The following is a 7,045-nucleotide window of genomic DNA, read 5'->3' on the forward strand; positions in this document are numbered from 1 at the left end:
GATTATACTGTTAAATGTTCGCATAAAATTCATAACTTCTACATACGGACTCCGTTTTTGTCTGTCTTTTTACCGTTGAGTTTCTATTAATGAAATCTTCAACTATCATTTAGGTCGCATAGGACAAAAACCGCTCGAACTAAAATTTAAGTTTCGGGTCGTGCACTACCATGCTAAATCTTAGAAAAATCACAACTTCCTCATACGAAGTCAGATTTGGGTGTTCTTTTTATGGACGCTCTCAGATTATCATATTATAATACTTTTGTTTAGATTACTAAGACTAAAAATTCCTTTATCAAAAATTCACTATTTACGTCTTCCGGTGTAGTGTCGGTTCTGTCGCGAAACTTCGACGAGTCATAATTTCTTCGTTATAACTCGGATTTCGGCGTTATTTATATGTACGGAAACCTTGTAACGTATCCTACAAATTGGTTAAGATTATTTATTCTAAATAATCTTTTGCCGAAAAGCCATTTATTATCTCCAAATTGACTAGCCCGGATCTACGGGCGTTATAGTTTTGAGCATAACATCATTCTTGTGGTGTACATGCAACCCTAAATACTTTGAATCTAGGTTTTCCTAATTTGAATGTACAACTATGAATACCAAAGCAATAACCCTATGACTAGCATATATATATATATATATATATATATATATATATATATATATATATATATATGGAAGGGTTATATGGAAAATAAACAATTAGGGCAACACATGTTGGAACCAATGAAAGCATGACAACACATCATTTTGGAATAACTACATAAATAACTTCCATAGTAGATTTCTTATGAATAAAAAAATGGACACGTGTCACTTGATCATTGGTTCCAGCATATGTTGCCCTATGTGACATCCCCATTTTCACGGCCAGAAAAGACCGATTTGTTTATGCTTTGTTTTATAAAATCAGAGTAATCTTTTAAAGAAAACAGTTGCGGAATTTGTTCCCAAAACAAAATATGATAAAAATTATCAAAGCATTTCTCGAAGAGAATGTATTTTCATTTAATAATAAAACCTCGGGATGTCATGTTCCGATACAGACATATAAGCATAAACAGAACTTACATTTAATTACATAATTGATTTATATCTCCTTTAAATCTCTCTGTGAAATATGTCTTCGTATTAATACCTGCGATACAAAGAAAACTGAGTGGGTCAGGCTTGGGAGCCTGGTGAGCATATAGGGTTTTCAACCCACAATAATATAATTATTATATTCAACCATCAAACAATCAACTCAATTGCCCATCCCTATTATCTTCTTTATTTCTTAGGATTTTACCCTAGGATGTAACGACTCGTTCCCGGTATGTTGATTTATTGGTAATTATAGTGAGTTTTTCAAGAGGGACTCGGCGAGTTCTAGCCTGACTCGCCGAGTAGGGTCGCGCCTGAGGGCACGCGTGAGCCGGGGACTCGGCGAGTCCATATCCCTGACTCGGCGAGTCCATCTGTCTGGGTGAAACCCTAAAATCCCCGGGTTGCCCACTATTTATACCACCTTATAGCCCCCATCCTTGCCTCCCTCATCCTGAGAACGCAGTGTTAGAACCCTAAACCTGCCTTGAAGAGCTTATATGTGTTTTGGTGCCATTTTGTGAAGGTGTGAAGAAGGAGAAGAGGGAAGAAGCAAGAAGAAGTGTTGTAGTGCAAAGATCCAAGGCCAAATCAGAGTTAATTGAGGTATTTTCGGAGTTCCATCTTGTTATATGCTTTAAACTTCCATTAGAGCTCTCCTAAGAGCTAGTTGATGCTTGTTCCAAGCCTTACACTTGCATGAACGTCTTATTAAGTCGAAATAGCTATGGATCTGAATGTTGGGGTGTTGTAGAGCCCAGATCTACTGTCTTTTTGGAGTTATATTGCATGATAACCATAGATCTACCCATTTTGTGCATCTTTTAGCCTTATTTCCCTTATTCATGAGGTTGTACACGTAAAGTTGGAAACTTTACGTGGTAAATCAGCTTATTGGACCCAAATCTATCAATTGTATGTGTTGGATTCAAACAAAATCAAGTAAAAATCAGTTGCATGGCGGCAACTCGGCGAGTCGGAAGAACGATTCGACGAGTTGGGTCGCGAGTCCCGAGTTCTTCAGTTTTATCAGTGTCGAGTGGACGAGGTGAGTTAGAGAGTGGACTCAGCGAGTTGAGGGTGAACTCAGTGATGGAGGGACTCGGCGAGTTGTTCATCAACTCGGCGAGTCCAAGGCAATCTTCTTGGGATCAAGAACAACTCGTCGAGTCTGTTCATACGACTCGGCGAGTCGGATGAAGATTGGCTGAGTTCTTGGATCAAGAGGGTACTCGTCGAGTCGATGCCAGACTCGACGAGTAGCAGTGAGTAAGAGTGAAAAGTGAGAGTGGGACTCGGCGAGTTGGGTGGCCCAACTCGGCGAGTCAGCCCAAAAGATAATTGACTTTGACCGAGGGTAAAAGAGTCATTTTACCCCCAAGCGCAGTGTTTAGTATTTGATTGAGTGTGTTTATGGACTTGTAGCCGAGGAGATTCAGGAGCATCCGTCGTTAGCTTTCCGAGCCACACACTCAGCAGCCAGCTTACGAGGTGAGTTTCCTTCCAGTAGGAACGGGTCTAAGGCCACAATGCCGGCCCGTTCAGTTAGCAGTAGTTTCCGGATTTAGGTCCGATGCAGTAGTTAGTATGTTCGATGCCTTCGTGGCTCGAAAAGGATTTGTGTGCTATGTTTCATGTGTTAAGTATTATGTGTTCCGGGCCACGGCCCGATGTAGCATGTCGTATATGTGTTATGCTAGTTGATGTGTTATGCTATGCCATGTTCAGTCAGTCAGTTCCGGACTTCGGTCCGATGCAGGGGACAAGGTCCCAGTCAGTTCCGGACTTCGGTCCGATGCAGTTAGTTCCGGACTTCGGTCCGATGCAGGGGACAAGGTCCCAGTCAGTTCCGGACTTCGGTCCGATGCAGTCAGTTCTGGACTTCGGTCCGATGCAGTTAGTTCCGGACTTCGGTCCGATGCAGGGGACAAGGTCCCAATCAGTTCTGGACTTCGGTCCGATGCAGTTTCCGGGCTTCGGCCCGATGCAGTGGGCAAGGCCCAATATGTGTTTATATGTTATTGTATGGTATGTGGTAGTTGGGGGAGCTCACTAAGCTTCGTGCTTACAGTTTCAGTTTGGTTTCAGGTACTTCCGCAAGCAAAGGGAAGAGCTTGGGGTGACAGCATCGCACACACCACAGCATAGCTTTTATCCTGGGGATGTCTCTTGGTGTTTTGGATTGATGTAGCATGATACAGTTTTCCGCATAATATTTTATTATGTTTTGGGGATTCATCGCGTATGTTTTATGTTATGATACTTATATTCTGGTTTTGACTACATGGAAAAACGAAAATTTTTGGGTCGTGTTTTTGGGTCGTTTCAAGTTGGTATCAGAGCCCTGGTTTGAGGGATTCGGATACACTTCCGGGTGTATCTGAACTCAAACTAAGGGAAATAAAAGATTTTAGTAAAATAAAAATGTTTTACAAAAAAAAAAGAATTTGAAAGCACTTGGAAAGAAGAATTGTTTTTAACAAGATAGAGGTGTGTGCATGCGGTCAGCCGAGCTCAAGTAAGTACTCCCAAATTACCCATACAAGTTATTTGTTCAGTTTCAGTTTCAGTAGAACAGCATGCTAGTATAGGGCTAAGGATCTAGGAGAATGCCTTATGTGCCTGCTTATGTGTTACAGCTTTATGAGTATTGCATGCTAGAATTGAGTAGACAGCAGTAGGATAGCCTGTTTAGGTTATGCCTGATAGTATGAGCTTAGCATCCTATGCTAGTGCAGTTTCTTGTTATAAGAATAGTTTTGCATGAGTCTATTTCCCTTGTCCGAATGCTGCTTGCTTCGTGCTTGGTGGGGTTCTGAGTACTGGGAGTTAGCCATTAGGTGAACACGTCACACCACATGTAATCAGGTTTGAATAATCCCAGAGTGTTGGAACTGGCCCTATTGCGCAGCTCTTGTTTGATTCCAACCGTTGTAGGGACGGATCTTTTACTTAAAGGATTATCTGATCCTCATCACATGTGATGGTGTTTAGGTGGTGGCTAACTGGCATTATGAGGAGACCTACAGCAGCTGAGGACCAGTCGCGTTGAGCTTGAAGTTTCCCTAGGGCAAGACTAGGATGAGAGTAGCAGAGAATGGCAGTAGTAGAAGTGACTTGGTGGAGTCAAGGCAGTTCTTGAGGAAAGTACGGATAGATGTGGAAGGTAGTAGGGGCCCATACTACTGAAAGCAGAGGATCCGTACTCGAATTAAGGAAGGCCAAGACAAGACCAGGAAGCTAGTAGTAGTATCATGGTCCCTTGAGATATTTCAGTGTTCTGATGTTGTTATGATATGTTTTAGAATGGTAGTTTTGCGTCCGAGGCCAGCAGCCGGCAGTTCGGATGCCGGAGGGGGATCAGGATCGGGATCAGGCCCGGAGGCCGGGCAGATGGATGAGCAGACTAGGGAGTTCCTTTCTTCTGAGGTTACCCGCATCATACTAGAGCAGACTCCTGTGATCTTCGGTTCGATCAAGGAGGGTATTTTAGAGCTGATGGATGAGAGATTGAGTACTTTCCGTGCTGAGATGGCGGCCGTGATGGGGTCGCGCCCACTTACGTTCAGGGAATTCAGGGCATGCGGGGCTCCAAACTATCACGGGGCGCGGGACCCCATAGCGAGTACCAGATGGTTGGCGGATGTGGCCAACGCTTTCCGCACCAGCAGGTGTCCCGAGGGGGACAAGGTCAGATTGGCATCCTGTCTTCTGAAGGACAGGGCACGGGATTGGTGGGAGGAGGTCGGACATGCCATCGGGGATGATGCGGCACTGGATGCCATGACCTGGGCTGATTTCTCTACCAGGTTCAGAGCGGAGTTTGCACCAGTCATCGAGGTGCAACAGTTAGCTAGGGAGTTCCAGGATCTTACCCAGACTACAGAGACAGTGGCGGAGATCACCGCCAAGTTCAGGGAGAGGGCCCTTCTTGTTCCTCAGTATGCAGCCGATGAGGAGATGAAGAAGGCCCGTTATCATGAGATGCTGCGGAGTGACATTCGCATGTTTGTGAGTCGGTCGAGTTGTAAAACGCTGGACGACATGATTGCTAGAGCCAGAGAGAGGGAGATTGATCTCGAGATGGAGAAGAAGAGGAAACCGGAGGCGGTTTCGGGTTCAGGCAGTGTGGGCAAAAAGCCCAAGGTTTCAGATCACAGGTCCAGGGGTCAGCAGAGCCACGGTCGGTATGGCAAGTGTGGGAGGTTGCACGAGGGGGCGTGCAAGGTAGGGAGTTCCGGCTGCTACAAGTGCGGTCGGACTGGGCATTTGAGTAGGGATTGTACGGCCCCTGCTACTACGGTTACAGCATCAGATCTGATTTGCTTTCAGTGCAATCAGAGGGGACATAAAAGGTCCCAGTGTCCCAGTTTAGCTGCAGCAGGGAAGGTGGTTGCACCTGCCCCTGCCACCTTGAGGATTACGGATGGCCGGCAGGGCCGATCTGATGCGCCGGTAGCGAAGAGCAGAGCATTTCAGATGACAACAGAGGAGGCGCGAGCGACTCCTGATGTGGTGACGGGTAAGAATCTTTCCTCCATCTTTTAATTGTTATAATATCGTTTGAATATTACTTGATGATATGTTTTATTTAGGGTCGTTCTCGGTGAGATAGCAGATGATAGGACCGTGAGGGTCGGCAGAGCTCCAGGGGAGCTGGATTGTCCACTAGAGGTTGAGATAGCAGATGATAGGACCGTGAGGGTCGGCAGAGTCCATAGAGGGTGTTCCCTTCAGATATTTGATGAGCAGTTTTCGGTGGACTTGGTTCCTATTCCCCTGCGTGGGAATAAAGTTATTGTGGGCATGGATTGGCTGAGCCCCAATGGGGCGGTGATTGATTGTGAGCTTCAACTAGTGAGGGTTCGCACTCCCAGTGGGGGAGAGATAGTGATTCAGGGCGAGAGGCCCCAACGAGGACCGATCTTTTGTTCCGCCGCAAGGGCGAGGCGCTATGTTCAGCAGGGTTGCGCCGGTTTTGTAGCTTACGTCTTGGATGCCCGGGAGAAGGGCAAGACGAGGATTGATGATGTTCCTATTGTTCGTGACTACCCGGATGTGTTTCCCGAGGATTTGCCGGGGATACCTCCAGAGAGGCAGGTTGAGTTCAGGATCGACCTAGTTCCTGGTGCGGCTCCGATAGCCAAAGCACCGTATCGACTTGCTCCCCCTGAGATGCAGGAGTTGTCTACACAGCTTCAGGAACTGTTAGACAAGGGTTTCATTCGGCCGAGCAGTTCGCCTTGGGGAGCGCCGATCTTATTTGTGAGGAAGAAGGATGGGTCGCATCCTATGTGCATTGATTATCGGGAGTTGAACAAAGTAACGGTGAAGAACCGTTACCCACTTCCGAGGATAGATGACTTGTTTGATTAGCTTCAGGGAGCGTCTTGGTTCTCCAAGATCGATCTACGCTCCGGTTATCATCAGATGAGGGTTAGAGATGAGGATGTACAGAAGACTGCTTTCAGGACCCGGTATGGTCATTATGAGTTCGTGGTGATGCCATTTGGGCTCACCAATGCCCCAGCCGCGTTCATGGATCTCATGAACTGCGTGTGCAGACCGATGCTGGATCGGTCGGTGATTGTGTTTATAGATGACATCTTGGTGTATTCCAAGACACAGGGGCAGCACGAGGAGCACCTGCGGGAGGTGTTGGAGACCTTGAGGAGGGAGAGACTTTTCGCAAAGTTCTCCAAGTGTGAGTTCTGGTTGCGCGAGGTGCAGTTTCTTGGTCATCTCGTCAACCAGAAGGGTATTTTGGTAGATCCGGCCAAGATTGAGGCCGTGATGCAGTGGGAGGTCCCGAGGTCTCCATCTGAGATTCGGAGCTTCCTGGGGCTGGCAGGGTATTATCGGAGATTTATTCAGGACTTCTCCAAGATAGCAGTGCCGCTCACCCGGCTAACCAAGAAGTCGGTGGTTTTTCATTGGGGGCCTG

The sequence above is a fragment of the Lactuca saligna genome, chromosome 3 (genome assembly GCF_052625555.1).
Source record: "Lactuca saligna cultivar CGN05327 chromosome 3, ASM5262555v1, whole genome shotgun sequence".
NCBI lineage: Eukaryota > Viridiplantae > Streptophyta > Magnoliopsida > Asterales > Asteraceae > Lactuca > Lactuca saligna.